Source organism: Engraulis encrasicolus, chromosome 8, assembly GCF_034702125.1.
Source record: "Engraulis encrasicolus isolate BLACKSEA-1 chromosome 8, IST_EnEncr_1.0, whole genome shotgun sequence".
NCBI lineage: Eukaryota > Metazoa > Chordata > Actinopteri > Clupeiformes > Engraulidae > Engraulis > Engraulis encrasicolus.
Window position 1 is genome coordinate 41,707,094 of NC_085864.1, and position 15,474 is coordinate 41,722,567.

At 42.8% G+C, this 15,474-nt stretch overlaps 1 protein-coding gene across 2 annotated transcripts in view; it reads right to left on the bottom strand.

Moving 5' to 3' along the window:
* Window positions 1-15,143, bottom strand: part of LOC134453702 (uncharacterized) — a 44,427-nt gene extending 29,284 nt beyond the window's left edge. The window contains exons 1-3 of one of the 2 annotated variants that reach the window (XR_010035702.1): window positions 14,959-15,143; window positions 9,203-9,355; window positions 2,236-2,384 (exon numbers count right to left, since the gene is read on the bottom strand). The gene's annotated coding sequence lies outside the window, so the exon portion shown is untranslated. Of the gene's footprint in view, window positions 1-2,235; window positions 2,385-3,708; window positions 3,771-9,202; window positions 9,356-14,958 lie in introns of those variants that run through there. The other variant, XM_063204485.1, reaches the window with a different exon arrangement.
* Between the last annotated feature and the right edge of the window lie 331 nt (window positions 15,144-15,474).

The following is a 15,474-nucleotide window of genomic DNA, read 5'->3' on the forward strand; positions in this document are numbered from 1 at the left end:
AGAGCATGTTTAGAATGCATAGTCTCATTATTTTACACTGACAGTGCATATACCCTTGCCCAGGGTTTCCCAACCCTTTCCAACTTGGGGCCCGCTTGAAATTTTCACAAATGTTCTAGGCCAGTGTTTCTCAACTGGTGGGTCGCGACCCAATAGTGGGTCGCGGAGGGGTCATAGGTGGGTCGCGGAGCCGTGGTGTAAAAAAAATCGTAATTCATTGATTCGCTAAATTAAAAAAAAAAATCCAACTTTTCCTTCAACAATTTACAAGAGATAGTAGCATGCAACCAGTCATTCGAGTGTCGCTAAAAAAATTGGGTCGCGACAGAGTGGAAAATGGTGGGTCCCAGTTCCAGTTGAGAACCACTGTTCTAGGCCTTCCTCTGGCAAAGCAGCTCAAATGAAAAAGTCAACAGCAACACGGCAACAAATATTATCTTCAATTTTAGAAAATGATTTCAGGGCCCATGAAGAACTCGTTCGCGACCCACAGTTTGAGAATCACTGCACTATAGCCTTACAGGGGTTTGTTTCTCGAAAGCATAATTGCTAACCTGTTAGCAACTTGGGTAGTTGCCAATGGGAAATTGCATTGCAAACAAGAAAGTAGGTAACATAGTTAGCAAGTGGGTCAACGACCTCCTTCAGTGCAACAGATACTTTTGCTTACTGTAACTGCAAAAAACACGATTTTATTTTTTTTAAATTCTTTTCAAGTGGCTTTCATGCATTCACTTGAAAAATAATTTAAAATCATGTTCTTTTACAATTACAGTAGGCAAAAGTATCTGTTGCACTGAATGACAATTTCATGTTGGACGTCTTTGACTATAGTCTCGAGAAATGCAGCCCAGCATTGGAAACTGGTCTGCTTCAAGTTGTGGTGTGCGAGGGTTAGCTATCTTTCTTGGAAAAACCCCTGCCAACCAAAACCCCTTCCCAGATCATGTCAGGCTGTTAGTAAACAATTGACAGATTGATGATAGCGCTGTCGAATGCTATAAAACGGCTTAAAAACGTCTCAGGACCTGGCTACAAATCACACGCTCTGTGTCCATCCAACCCCTTTGGCCCACTGCACAGTGTATAAAGGGCTTTCTCGGTTCACTTGCAACCCCTGGACAAAATGGTGTGGGACAGCTGTCAAAGGCAAGGCAAACTCAAAAGTGAAAAACCAAGAAAGAAAGCAAGAAAGAGAGAAAGAAAGCAAGAAACAAAGAAAGAATGAAAGGAAGAAAGAACGAAAGCAAGCAAGAAAGAAAGAAGGAACGAAGAACGAAAGAAAGAACGAAAGAAACAAAGAAAGAAAGAAAGAAAGAGGAAAAACAACACCTCAGGAACCTTCTCTCTAGCATTTGAGACAACATCCAGGATGATCTGTGCTGACCTCATTAATAACCAGTTTATGATCTGTCTTGTGGAGAAGACAAATCGGATTACTTGGTGCATCCATCATCATGGAGGACAAGACTGGGCTGCTGGCTGACATGGCAGCCTCATTGTTGCTGGAACTAAAATGTTCTAGAATGTTTTTTTGTTTTGCGTTTCTGGTTCTTACCACACTGCCCATCGCCAAAACAGATGGAGCTTTTTTTTAAATTTATGGACAGATAGCGCTTGTTAAAGTCTCCCACCCGATTACCAAGGGCAACGAGGCAGCCTGTTTCCAAGAAGACGAAAGAGCAGAAGAATGGAACTCCCTGTTGTGTGAAGATGGTCTGTGTTTGTGTGTTTGCCTACATCAAATCCCTGTCCTAGGTAGCCTGTTTATCTGCCCCTAATAATTAAAACAAAAAAGGTTTAAATCAATAAACATTTGACGTCACGTTGGTCTCCCAGATCACATTAGGACAAAATGTGTCCGTGGACAGGACTGCACTCACCACTTTGTGTTTGTTTAGACATGCAACCCAAACACAGCACATTTAGCTCCCTTTCATATCCAGGCATCCCTGACGTCTGATTCACAGTACAGTCACACACACACACACACACACACACACACACACACACACACACACACACACACACACACACACACACACACACACACACACACACACACACACACACACACACACACACACACACACACACACACACACACACACACACACACACACACACCAGAGAGAGGGGGGTAGACAGAGAGAGAGTGGAAGAGAAACACACAAGCACACATATTCACCAGTCCAAAAGCACATATTAACATCCACCCAATACAGCCAAACTCACTGTGCGTAGTCCAGAGAGAGTGTGGTGATGGAGCTGAGTGCCACAGCTGTGCCCAGCCTTGCCAAAGCCCAGTGGTCCAGCCTGCAGTCCAGCAACTCCAGTGTCGTCAGTGGATATACTGTCCTTCCCTTACTCTCCAGCAACAAACACTGGGGAAGTAAATAAATTATCACTTTAATTTTTAATATATGTTCCATTTTATGGGCATTTTTTTCCTTTATTGTAGACAGGACAGTGACGTCCATGGCAGGACGAGAATGGGAGAGTGAGATAGAGTAGAGTAGTAGTAGAGTACTTTTAGTAATACAGACGGAAATTAAGGTAAGATGGCGCAATGTTCGGAAATGACCCCAGCAGAACTTGGCCATGCATGCAAGCCGATTCATAGCAAGATGCATTACTTAACCTCTGCAAACAATCACACTTCAACAGATTGGACTGAAATAGCTTTGCATACTATACTGTAGCAGGTCATCTAGTGCGGTTGATGCAGAGCTCCATTCATAATCATTCATCAGAATGGTTCGTATCTGGCGTTCGCCTTAATGGTGTTCTGTCAGAACAACAAATGCTTGGCTCAGGACCACACAAGCTTTGTATACAGCCTTGATAACGAAAAAACTATATTTAACATGGATCAGGCAGGCAGTCCCGGTACGAGGCCTGATATGTAATGTATGACAACCACAACCATGTGAAATAAACGAAACCAGCAGATCTTAAGCTACAGCATGTGAGCCGACATTCGCATACAGACACACAGATGGATGGGCCGAATTACTATAACACTCCCTACTGGGACCACCGCCCCGGTAACACATGAGACTATCAGGGCATACAGAGGAGAAATGTCTACCTCTCGCTCCCTTCTCCTCCAGTCCAGACCCAACTCCTTCCTTTTCCTTCCTTCTATGCCTGAGTGGCTGCTCCCATTTTACTGGATTGTATGTTTGTTTGTTTTTTTACCTGCCCAGGGACTGCAGATGGAAATTAGCTATTAGCTATAATCTGGTGCAGGTCATCTTTTTACTATGTAACTAATGTACTTTGCACATGGTCCCTGATGAAATAAACCAATAAACTAAACTAAACTAAACTCCTCCAGCCCCATCTCTTTCCTTCTCCTCCAGCCCCATCTCTTTCCTTCTCCACTGCCTTCCACCTCTCCCTTGAGTCTGCTGCCAGACCCCAGCCACCCGTAGCATCAGCAGGGAGTTCAGTCTGAGGTTTCTCCCTCAGGGAAATCTCCACGTCCCTGACATTATGTGACGTCTCACACCACCTCAGAGAATTACAACTGCAGCTTATGCAACTACTGTTGAAGAGCAAAATGGCAAGGGAGGAGAATTAGTTTATGGAGGATGCCACGAAAAATGATTGAAGCTGGAAGAGGTTAGAAAGAGGAATGAGGTGCCGGCTGGATCTTTAGATCAGCCGAGAGATAGCAAATGTAATTTAGCATCGCTAAAATACCTTAAATACAAGGCACGTCCAAACGATAAGGTGTTCACTTCCTTGTGCGCCGGCCATGTCTTCTGCCCCATAGTGATAGACAATTGCGTTTCTATCTCATTCACTCGGGATCCATGACACTGTGATAATAATATGAACTGAAAATAAGAAATTGATAAAATGGATAACTTCAGAGACTTAGTTGATGCAACCTTGTGAGGTTAGTTTAATAGATCATCTTACTTAAATCACTTTAGTTGGCATAACCTTGTAAGGTTAGTTGAACAATCAAACTTCAAACACTTAGTTGACACAATCTTGTAAGTTTTATTACTTGTGTTAGTTTTATAGATACTCTTACTTGAATGGATTCATGTGTGTTGGCTTCATCTTGAGAAGCCATAACATGATGTTTGACTGACTTAAACTAGCAAGGTCATTAAGTAGTTTGTTACCAAAAGTAACTGACCACCCAGGCTCACGTCTTTACGTCAGAACTGAATATCTATTAAAGGGACAGTTTGGTCAATTTCAACATGCAGTTGTAATGCTCACACTACCCTGGACTTGTCAGTGCCTGAGATTTTTTTTTTTTCTTCTTCAGCCGTTTCCGAGATCCTGGTCATTGTAATGGGGGCAGCTCTTTGTTTACATTTCAATTTTATTTATTCCCAAAAACATCCAAAAGGTTATAAAACTATGTTTCATTTTTTAAAAATGTAAACAAACGCTGCCCCCATTAGAATTGCTCATATCTCGGAAAGAGCTGAGCCGAAAAATGTGGCATCACCAGGTACTGACAAGTCAAGGGTAGTGTGAGCAATACAACTGCATGTTGAAATTGACCAAACTGTCCCTTTAACTATGTAGGATATTAAATGTGCAAAGAATGTGGAGGAGCATTGCTTTGCTGACATGTACTATAAAACAATGTAAGGATCAGTATCAATAAGTGTAAGTACATAAGTACTATAGGCTAAGTAAGTGCTGAAAAGTAGTATAATCAATATCATAAGCTTCCTCTGAACTGTTTATGACTGGCCAACATCTCTCACACACATCATTGACATCATCGCAGAAGACTTGAGCAGACAGCTCTTGTGTTTGGCAGATGTAGTATCTATCCTTCAAAGGCAGTGATGCAATAAGGGTTCCCCAGAGACTCACATGAATACACAGGAGGTCAACCAAAAAAGAAAGAGCATGCTAGCATTTGCTGGCATAAAGTATATATAATCGTAAGTATCTGTTAGTATCAGTAAGCGTATAAGTACAGTAAGTATCATAAGTAAGTGCCGGTAACGTATAATCAGTATCATAGGCCTGAGCCCTCTTCCAGCTGAATAAGCAGCTGTTTTTAATCTGCCAACATCTCTTACGCCCATCCTAATCTGACAGCTGTTGATTCTGGCAGGACGAAGTATCCTTTCTTCGAAGTACCTTCCCTTCAGAGGCAGTGATGCAAAAAGAGGTTCCTCTAAGGTTCATAGGAACACACGGGAGGTCAACCACCACTAGACGCTAAAGACTCACCATATGTCATCAACACAGATATAGAGAATCAAACATGAGACAGAGCCACAGCCCAGCTCTGAAATGGTGGCAATGTGCTATTCAGAAAACATTATTGTAGCTCAAAGTAGCTCCTTTGGATTTTTTCTTCTTTAAGTTATTTTTTCTTCTTTTTATTCATTCATTCATTGGCCAATTCAGAAAAAGAGAAAATGGCACATCCTCTACTAACTACCCTCCCAGTGGTGTACAGTAGTAATGGCGAAACTTAAACACTAGATTGTACACAAACTTCACATACCCTACATCTGGCCTTCATTAAGCTGTTTTGCTTCTTTTTTTTATTTAAAAAAACAACTTAACAGTCAAGACCTTAAGAGTGTAGAAAAAGGCAGTTTCAATGTTTGTTGTTTTAGCTGGTCCTTTACCTCGAAAGAACAAATTCTTGGCAGAAAAAAATCCTTCTTGACCTGAAATTTACCTCCTCTACAGAAAATCCTACACAGCCTACCGTTTCTTCTCTCTCTCTCTCTCTCTCTCTCTCTCTCTCTCTCTCTCTCTCTCTCTCTCTCTCTCTCTCTCTCTGTCTCTCTCTCTCTGTCTCTCTCCTCCTAAAATCCCGCCAGGAGAGAGACAGAAAACCATGGAAACCATACTGTTGTTTCTATGTTTTTACTATTGATATGAGAAATAGCCATTCTCTATCTTCCTAGCTATCTCTTTCCCTCACTCATCCTCTCTCTCTCTCTCTCTCTCTCTCTCTCTCTCTCTCTCTCTCTCTCTCTCTCTCTCTCTACGCAGGACGATGATATAGATGCTCGCCTCCAGGTGTCACGCTCTTTGCATTAAACTGCCGAGCTCCAGTGACAGAGGGAGCACCCCTTTGATAAAGCGCTGCCTTTCTCGCGCTGTGTTATTCTAACCAGCTGACCGCGACCCTGCACGTCTGAGGACTTCGCAGCCAGCGGTGGAGGCCTCGCGGGCCACTCCTGCTGAAGAGCTCTTTCAAGTGTGAAACCCAACCTGCAAGCCCACCATTTAGCCCTAGTATTTCTTCATGGCTCCAATGGGATACACAGTGTGCTATAGCAATGAGAAGAGGCTAAAGGGCTAAAGGGCCTTGCAGCCAGCAGCAGTAAATTCCTCATACCACTTCAGAACATTGTGATTAACCCTTGAAAGAACGAAAAAAACTGCAAAAGAATGTAATTGTAGACAATTGCTTTAAAAAAAAAAAAGTACACTCCCTTTACTCAGGCAACAAGGCTTACACAGAGTAGGACAGTACCTACAGGTGCCAGTGTCAATGTGTTTAATGACCCAGCGTTATTCAACACAGTTGTTATTCAACAGGGCCACACACCAAGGGCCAAGTGAAAACCCTGAGGCTTAACTAAGCGTCAATTTCTTGAAACAAGGGCAGCCGTGGCCTAGTGGTTAGAGAGTTGGTCTTTCAATCTAAGGGGTTGCAGGTTCGAATCCCCCCTGACCTCTCCCTACATCTCCATCCATGAGTGAAGTGCCCTTGAGCAAGGCACCAACCCCACATTGCTCCAGGGACTGGAACCAATACCCTGAAAAATAATAATTGTAAATCGCTTTGAATTAAATGAAAGCGTCATCTAAGTGAAAATGTAATTTAGGCCTAATGTAAAATAAGTCTGGTTTCCACCACCCCCTGAGTTAACCCGCAGAGCCTATGTTATAACCTTACTGTCACCAAAATTGTAATGACCTAAATTGTAATGGCCTAAATCTGTTACTTAAGATACGGTACGGGTCTTGGTACTGTCATAGCAATGCCGTTATGATGTAGTTGAGTATTTACAGCAAATAGTGAATAGGCCAGCCGGCGACCCCATCTGCAGTAAGAGGCTACATAATTGAGTTTTATATTCTTCTGTTCTTTCAGCCGTTTTATTATTTTGGTCGTGTTATTTCTAGTTTCCAAGCTATCAATTTCCATTGCTGGAACCATTAGATTTGATTACATATGCTAAGGTAGGTGTTTGTTTGTTGGCAAGGTGGCTACCTTAACTTTAAAGTGCTGGGGTTATCCCAGGTCTCTTATTTGATTACTGCATGTACACACATGAACATAATAAGCGACACTAACAGGCGAACATCTGAGATTGCTCTTTTTCCATCAGACAAAAAAAGTGTTCAAACGCTGCAATACATTGAATATGGTTATCTGCATCCAAATTGAACAGCCCTGCAGATCCTGCTTTCACTTACTGTTGTTGTATGCAACTCGCTGTCATGAGCGATCACACGTATCCGAATCCTGTTTATATAGCTGAAGCGCTTATTGCCTTTCAGCAGATGTGGGTGAATGTGTGATAGTAAACACATACTTACTTTTTTTCTTCTTTTTCTGGCTGCTTTTAAAAATCTCATAACACCTCACAACATTTGGACACACACACACACACACACACACACAAACACACACACATACACACACACACACACACACACACACACACACACACACACACACACACACACACACACACACACACACACACACACACACACACACACACACACACACACACACACACACACTTCAAATCACAGACATCTGGTGAATGGTACTCAATGTTTTTTTTATATATATATTTCGTGTTTCGCGTTGGGGTCAACTCATGGTCAACTTATACATCGGACAATTATCAGTAAACTACTTTTCTTTTTTAATTATCTTCTTTGTTTCAGGTTCCAATAGAGAACTACGACAGTAAGCCTTGTAGGCATGTTAAAAACATTAGTAAAGGCCCAGCAGCTGGCCTTGATAAAGAATAAATAGATGAAGTGAGTAAAAAAAACTATATTGGTACCAAAATGTATTTGGCTATTGCTGGTATTTGGCAATGTTGGCTTTTGGCTAATTTTAGTATTTGGCATTAGTTGGCATTTGGCATTAGTTGCAGAGTCTGCTGTGCCGAGTGTTTCAGAGTGTCAGGAGGTGGTCCAGTGGGCTTGGCAGCCGTCCTCCACACTCCGTAACCTGGGTGGCAAGGCTACGAAGAAACAAAGTCGTATTTATTCTGTCCTTCCCAGGACTTTAATAGCAGTAACGACAGCCAAACTCTGATGCGCCTGAGTAGCACTGATGTAACCGGACACAAGCGCGGTAGCCAAACCAAGGCACTCGTCCAAGGATTTTTTCAACAAACCGGCGAAAAGATCTAATCTGGAGCCCCTTTAGTTGTTTAGCCCAGGCTGTCATCAGCACTCAGCAGGAAGAGCTCAGCCCCGTTTCCTCCTCCTGCACGGCAGATAATCCCCCAGCAGCCCTTTCACCTAACATATCACCCCAAAAAGCTGAGGAGGGCCGCGGTAGTAGTAGCATCGTAATGTTTTGCGAGGAAATATGTGGTGTGGTGCTGCCTGCTGCAGAGTGCAGACTTAAACCCACAGGCTTAAAAGTTGTTTGTGCGCCTCTTTAAAGAATTGATCGGTTTCTTACAGTGCTCACATTTTACAACCGTTTTCAGTATGTTGTTGGGCCTATTAGGTCACCCATCTTCTTTTGCTACTGCTGCAGGACATCACAACCGGTATGAGACATGAAGAGACAACTGAATTTTTTAAAGTTTATTCAGGGCCAACCCTATAATGTTATCAAAGAATGTCAAGCCAGAGACAAGGGGAAGTGGGTCTTTAGGTTTGAATGGTTGTGGTGTGATTAACCCTTTCATGCAGAGCCTCTATTCAACACAATTTTGGTAACGACAAATCATCTGTTAATTAAGAATGTTGATAATGCCGTCAGTGTGGTAGAAATGTTGTTTGTATTTATATGTATTTGAGTTTTTCAGCAAAGAATGAGTCGGCTCACTAGCACATTCTATGTACACCAAAGGGCTACCATGTGTGAACGATTTTGTGAGTGCCATCCTTCATGTGATAATCAATGAGGAAAAAATGAAAATTAGTAAGAAACATGTTAAAAGTATGAGTTCTGAGACGACGAGTGGTTTCAACAGCGTCTCACCAGCTCTGCCATGTCCCGATGCCTGATGGTCAGGTCCCAGAGGTACAGTTCCTTCACATGTGTGTAGCGCTCATCTCGCACTGCCGACAGCAGAGGACACACACGCACGGAGGCCCACTCCGCAGCGCTACATTCTGGGAAAAACAGGGTGATCTACACAGCAAGATAGAGAGAGCAGAGAGAGATACACTTATTTTAACTGGCTGTTATGATTTTTAAAAATCCTAAAAATGTGTATATTCTCGGTGAAGGTGCAGAACAAAAGCTGATTCGAGCTCTTGTGGACTGAAGTGTGCACACTAAATATTTACTTCATGGCAAAACGAAATTTTGCCCATGAGGTCTTCCTCAGATTCAAAGTGCTGGCCATGACACCATGACCATGAGAGGTTATCTCCTGCTACATACTGTACAGTAGGGCCTACATTAAGCAGTACAGGACATATTATACAGCAGTGGTTCCAAACCTTTTTCTTCAGGGACCCATATTTTTACCATTGTAAGCTTTGCTGACCCAATCGTGCGAGCGCCCACACGAGAGGGAGTCACATGATACTCTGTTTCCTGCGAAAACTCTTTAGTTATTTTATTAGTATTTTATTAGTATTTTATTTCTCAATTTGTCTTTGGTCAAATATAGAAGAACTGTTTAATGTATCACTTACATTTTGTTGCTTCTCTGCATATATTAGTTTAAATGCTTTGTCATTTATTCAACGTGCGCTGTATATGATATTGAAATGAAACCCCTTAAAATCAAGAGGGCTTCGAGACCTACTGTGGATCTTTGGCGACCCATAGGTTGGGAACCACTGTTATACAGTATAGAATTTGAGGACTTAGTGGTGTCATCAATAATATTCGATTCAATCATGCATATTCCCCCTATTTTCTGACTAACAGACGTTTTGCTTCAAAGAAACCGTTGCAGAAGGAATGAGTTTCAGGAAAGAGGGCAAGAAAAAACAAGGGGAAACACTGGATGAGTTTGGGATTTAGGAGAAGGAAAGAGGGGGGTTAACTTCTGCTTTGTGTTTAAACACTTCATATATCAACTCCAAAAAATGGACAAGATTGCGTTGTTTTCATTATACAGTGTTGTAAGATAGAATTTATGGCAAATTGTTTCCTTTCTCATACCTCTGTCACTTTGATTGGTATTATCAGGCAGCATGGTATCAGTCTGCAGCTTGTTTGGACAATTCTCACTTAAATATGCACTAAAACATTTTTTTTTTAATTTCACAACAGATCACTAAGCATTGTTTTCCAGAAAGTGATGTCATTTGTATGCGTTTTCTGTCTAGAATCAGTCAGGGGTTCTGGAATCGGGGGGATCAGGGAATCATGGGTTGTGCCTGTGAAGATTCTCATTCACCCAGGTCATCTCTGTCAAGATAATTTAGTTCTAGACAACTAGGACTTCTATCTGGAGGTTGAAGTTCTAATTCTGGTGTGGAAATGAGAAGTTACGGAAAAGGGGAACAGACTAAACATATTTTCGTACGCTCTTGCAATAAAATAATTCCAGTTCCCTACGACCCAACTCGTTTGAGCCCAGTGCCTGTTTACGAAGCCCAGTGATACAGACTTTTTTTTCTAAATCCACGAGTCAAGTCAGAAAGTATTTGACCATCACTTTAACTGTCTTATCTCTCTCTTATATTTTTAAACTATCTTATATCTGTTCTTGATCTTTGGCATGCTTACCCCCGGGCAGAGCTGAGCAGGTGAATTTCCATGTGGCTGAGAAAAGGTCTTTGAATATTAAGGCATTTTTTTATTAAGTTACTCCATCCTGTGAAATTGTACGCTACAAATACAGGTATCTTAATGTAATTTGATGCCATTTTATGTCTCGAGGGCCATTTGCGGCCCTTGAAGTCGTTTTATCCGGCCCCCTACATAATTTGAATGTTACGCAGCTTCACGTGAAACATGACGTATTTTGTTGAGAAATCGTAGAAATTCCATTTGCAATACAATCAAGCTACATTCAGGGGACCTAGAGAAGGCGGGGTCTGTTGTAAAGGGGGCTGCATTCAATATAGGCCTAAAGTGCAGGGGGAAAAACCTGGTTTGTGTTCTTAGTACGGCCCTTGGAGGACTTTTGCGGCCCTTGGGGCAATTTGAAGTGGCCCTTCGAATGAAAAAGGTGCAGTAGATAGTCACGAAAGAGAATAGTCTTTACTTGCTTCTTGAAGATTGAGAGAGAGGTGTCTAGTCTTCCTGCCTCCAGGAGATTGTGCCACCACAGAGGAACAATGACAGAGAATAGTCTTGACTGGGAACACTTAGCGAGCCTGTGGTAGGGTCAGGCGTTTTTTGTTGGAGGAGCGTAGTTCTCTTCCAGGAACATAAGGCCTTAGTATGCTACATCTCTTCCAATATATAAGATATTATAAGATAATATAAAGGCTCTCTGGCCACAGCACCTATGGTAAAAAATATGGTGATACTGACATGTCGGTAACAGTGAATTCCCCCTGCTGCCACTACAAAATGCCTTCAAAAGACTGTGGGAGAACCTCCCTACACTATTGCTAAATCTGGTCTTTAAAAGAGGAATTTACTGTGTAATTACTGAGGGAATTTGGATACACCTATGAAAAAATCTTGCTCACAGTAAATTACATGGCAGGTGGACAGGGGAGTGTAGAGAACTTTCTGACGTGCCCCCCCGCCCCCCCCTATTCCATGAAACACGTTGCACAAACACGGTTGAGTATGTATATAGATAGCCTAAACCATAAATGCTTTCATGGAAAACAGAATATAAAGATACTATTTATTAATTATAAGGGAATAATGTAGGATCCAAACGGTCTTGAAATTTATACGAGTTGCAGGTAGTATAATAGACTATGTGTGTAGAGTGCAGAAAAAGTGATTCAACCCATTAACACAGGGGCCAAACAGACACCTGCAGCTTATTTAACTGATCTAGCAGACTAATAAAATGAGCGGAGTAGACCACCTAAAAGCAATTTACTACCATTTCAGAACTACCATGAAATAAAGATTTCACTGAGTTCATTATGTGAAAGTGAAGTGAAAACCCAACTGGGAAACGCCAACTCCCATTGTCATTGTGACACAGCACACAAGTGAACACAGTACACTGCACACAATGAAATTGGATTTATGCCTCACCTGTGCAAGGGGGCAGCCCTCAATGGCACCCCAAGGGAGCAGTGCGGCGGGACGGTACCATGCTCAGGGTACCTCAGTCATGGAGGAGGATGGTGGAGAGCACTGGTTAATTACTGTCCCCACCAACCTGGCGGGTCAGGGGGCCAACGGGCCTCCACACATCGGTTCCAACAGCACTGCGCAGCACTTTCGCTTCCGACACAATTCCGACCCCCAAACCCAATTTCACACAAACATAGCATGGATAGTCAATGGGCGGCTCCTCCGACAAAATAGAACTCGTCTCTAATCGCTAGCCGATGTCCGCGGACATCGGTGCCAGTGTGCGGGGTTCTATTGAAAACAATGGAAGTGCTCTGCACTTTGTCTGAGCCATTGTGCGGAGGCCCTAACTGGCAACCTTTGGGCTACAAGTCTGATGCCCTAACCCAGGGATGGGCAACTTTTATGATGAGGAGGGCCACGTTTTTTCATCACCACCATCAGAGGGCCACATGACCACATGACCTGACAGCAACTCGCAGTTGGTTGCTCACTGACTGCCCATATTGTTTGGAAGGAATAGAATGCTCTATATTCAATACTCTATTGGCCAAAAGTGAAATTACAACAGATTGATTCAGTAGTCGTTTTGAAAAAATATATATGGTCATTATTTTTTTTTATTAGGCCTGCTGTTTTATCTACAGGCCGCATGTGCATATCTACGGGTTTGAGGCGGTAGGCTGCATGTGTGGCGGCGTCAGCTCTATGTTCCCACAGCCCATAGGTCCCACGGCCCATTGGTCCCACAGCCCAAATGGTCCCAGCTTAATCCTGCTGCTCCATTCTCACAGTTTTAAGAAATTATTCAAATATAAGCCCTGTGCTCTACAACTACATGTCCCCACATTTCCAAGTAAACTAAGAGAACCAATAGGCCTAAAAAGCATGTTAAAAATCTTAGTGATGTGGGACCAATGGGATGTGGAAACATAGACACGCTCCCCATGTGGCCCCTGGGCCTCCAGTTGCCCTTCTCTAACCCTATCAAGCCCTAACCGCTTACCCATGATGACTGCACATTATGAAGCACAAGTCAGAGAAAATAGATATTGATTAATTATACATCTTGGAATTTCAGGAATAGGCCTACTGTCACATTTTTCTGTAAGCTAACACAACAATAGGTAGCATTGCAATTAGCCTATGCCTATGCATTGCAATTAGCCTACAGGTTATTTAACTCAGTCGTCACCACCAGTTGTCAAACAAGAGGCTATTGGAGGTCTTGTTTTAAAAGGAGAAAAAAATACAGTATTCAAACCAGACTTTTGCATGATCTTGTGAAAAATTACACTTTCCCCAGTGCTCCTCAAAGGCTTGGCCTCACCGCAGTCAGCAAGGTCTACATGAAGTGTCCCATAGGCAGGTACTGACCCAAGTCTCCAGCAGTATTGAGCAATCACATCAATCCAAAACTGCAGGAAGCCTGAGAGACCCTTTCAGTCTTTTCAACATTTGTTGAGGAGGCTTTGGTTTTGTTTTGGCTTTTTGTTTGTTTTTAAACCACATTGAACAAAGAAAAGAAGTTTGGCGGTGTAGCCTATCGCCCACTGTGATGCTGCAGGGAGGGGCCATGTGTTCTGGTCTGTGTGATTTTTTATTTTATTTTTTTGCTTTGATGCAATAAAATGGTCTTGGCCTTGCCTATACAACAGCATGGATAGACCTCCATGCCCGTATTTCAGTGGGAAAATGATTATCTGCATGCATGGGCCTGTTCAACTCTAGTAGTAATTGTGTTCTATTGAGCTTAATGAATTTGTACAGGTAATGTACCTTGCGAAAATACCCAAGCAAACAAGCCCTGCATCTGAATTGGAACCTAATCTGCATGTCGGATAACCATGTTCTACTAACTAACACAACGGTATGTTCAGTAAATGTCTCTGGCCAAGGTCCTGAAACTGTGAAAATGCAGGGACAAATGTAGGCCTACACTGCACAGAAACTGGAGAGGTAGGCTATCACTCAGATCCCATAATCCTATAATCATCAAAAAGAGGAAACAAGGGGATAGACCCGTGGAGATTGCAACAAAATAAACCAACTGCGTCCCTAACAGCAGGCCGACATGGATTTATAATCGACTATGGCGTTTGTTAGGCGGGCCTACCTGACTTTTGCCATGTGAGGCCTACAAACATTGTGCTGGGATTATAATGCAGGCTAGTTAGTCAACCAAGGATGGATTACTGCAAGGGCCTACTGGGCCCAGGCCCAGGGGCCCAAGAGTCCAGAGGGCCCTGAAGCCCAATCCTCTAAATTTCCATTCTCATGTTGTGTAAAATCACACTTTTAACAACTCTATTTTCACATATTTTTCAGGGGAAAAACACCTGAATGCCCAACAATATAGAGTCTCTAACATCTGGAGCACTGGAACACCTTTCTTGTTGTCTTGTCCAGGGGCCCATGGAGTCATGATCCGTCCCTAGTTAGTCAACAGCAGATTCCATTTTACGGTCTTCACAGGATGACGTTGCACGATAACTCACTGACATAATGTATCCAATCAATGGTTTCATTTATGCTACTATGAGGCTACATTGTCACCATACCTTGGTCAGATGTTTTTGAACTTCGGCGCATCGTGCCAATTCGTCTCTCTTTCAACTGTGCTGCTGACGCAACAGCCCTTCATACAGTGATTTTCATATATGCGAAGGAGCGCGCGGACCTTGATGACAGACGATTTCACCGCTGCCTTTTTGTTCCCACGCGACGGTTCAACTTTTTTAGTGTGAGGTAGATTCGCCTTCGACATAACTGGTAAGGTGAGACACATGAAGGCGCGTAATTCCCAGATAGCAAAAATGTTCTGGGCTTTTTATGGCCCAGAAACCTTGGTTCATCCTGGTAATATGCCGCAATATGCAGGGGTTACTCCCGGGCCTAAAACGGCCCACAAGATTTTGCCGGAATCATGCCAGAAAGCAGCCAGTAGAATGCCAAGAACGTTCGACAGAGTGCCGGCACCTTACCAGATGTTTGCCAGAAGACCCAGAAATGGCCCATGAGCCTACCACAAGATTGCCAGAACCCTACCGATTAAAACCCATAAATATGCCGGAATG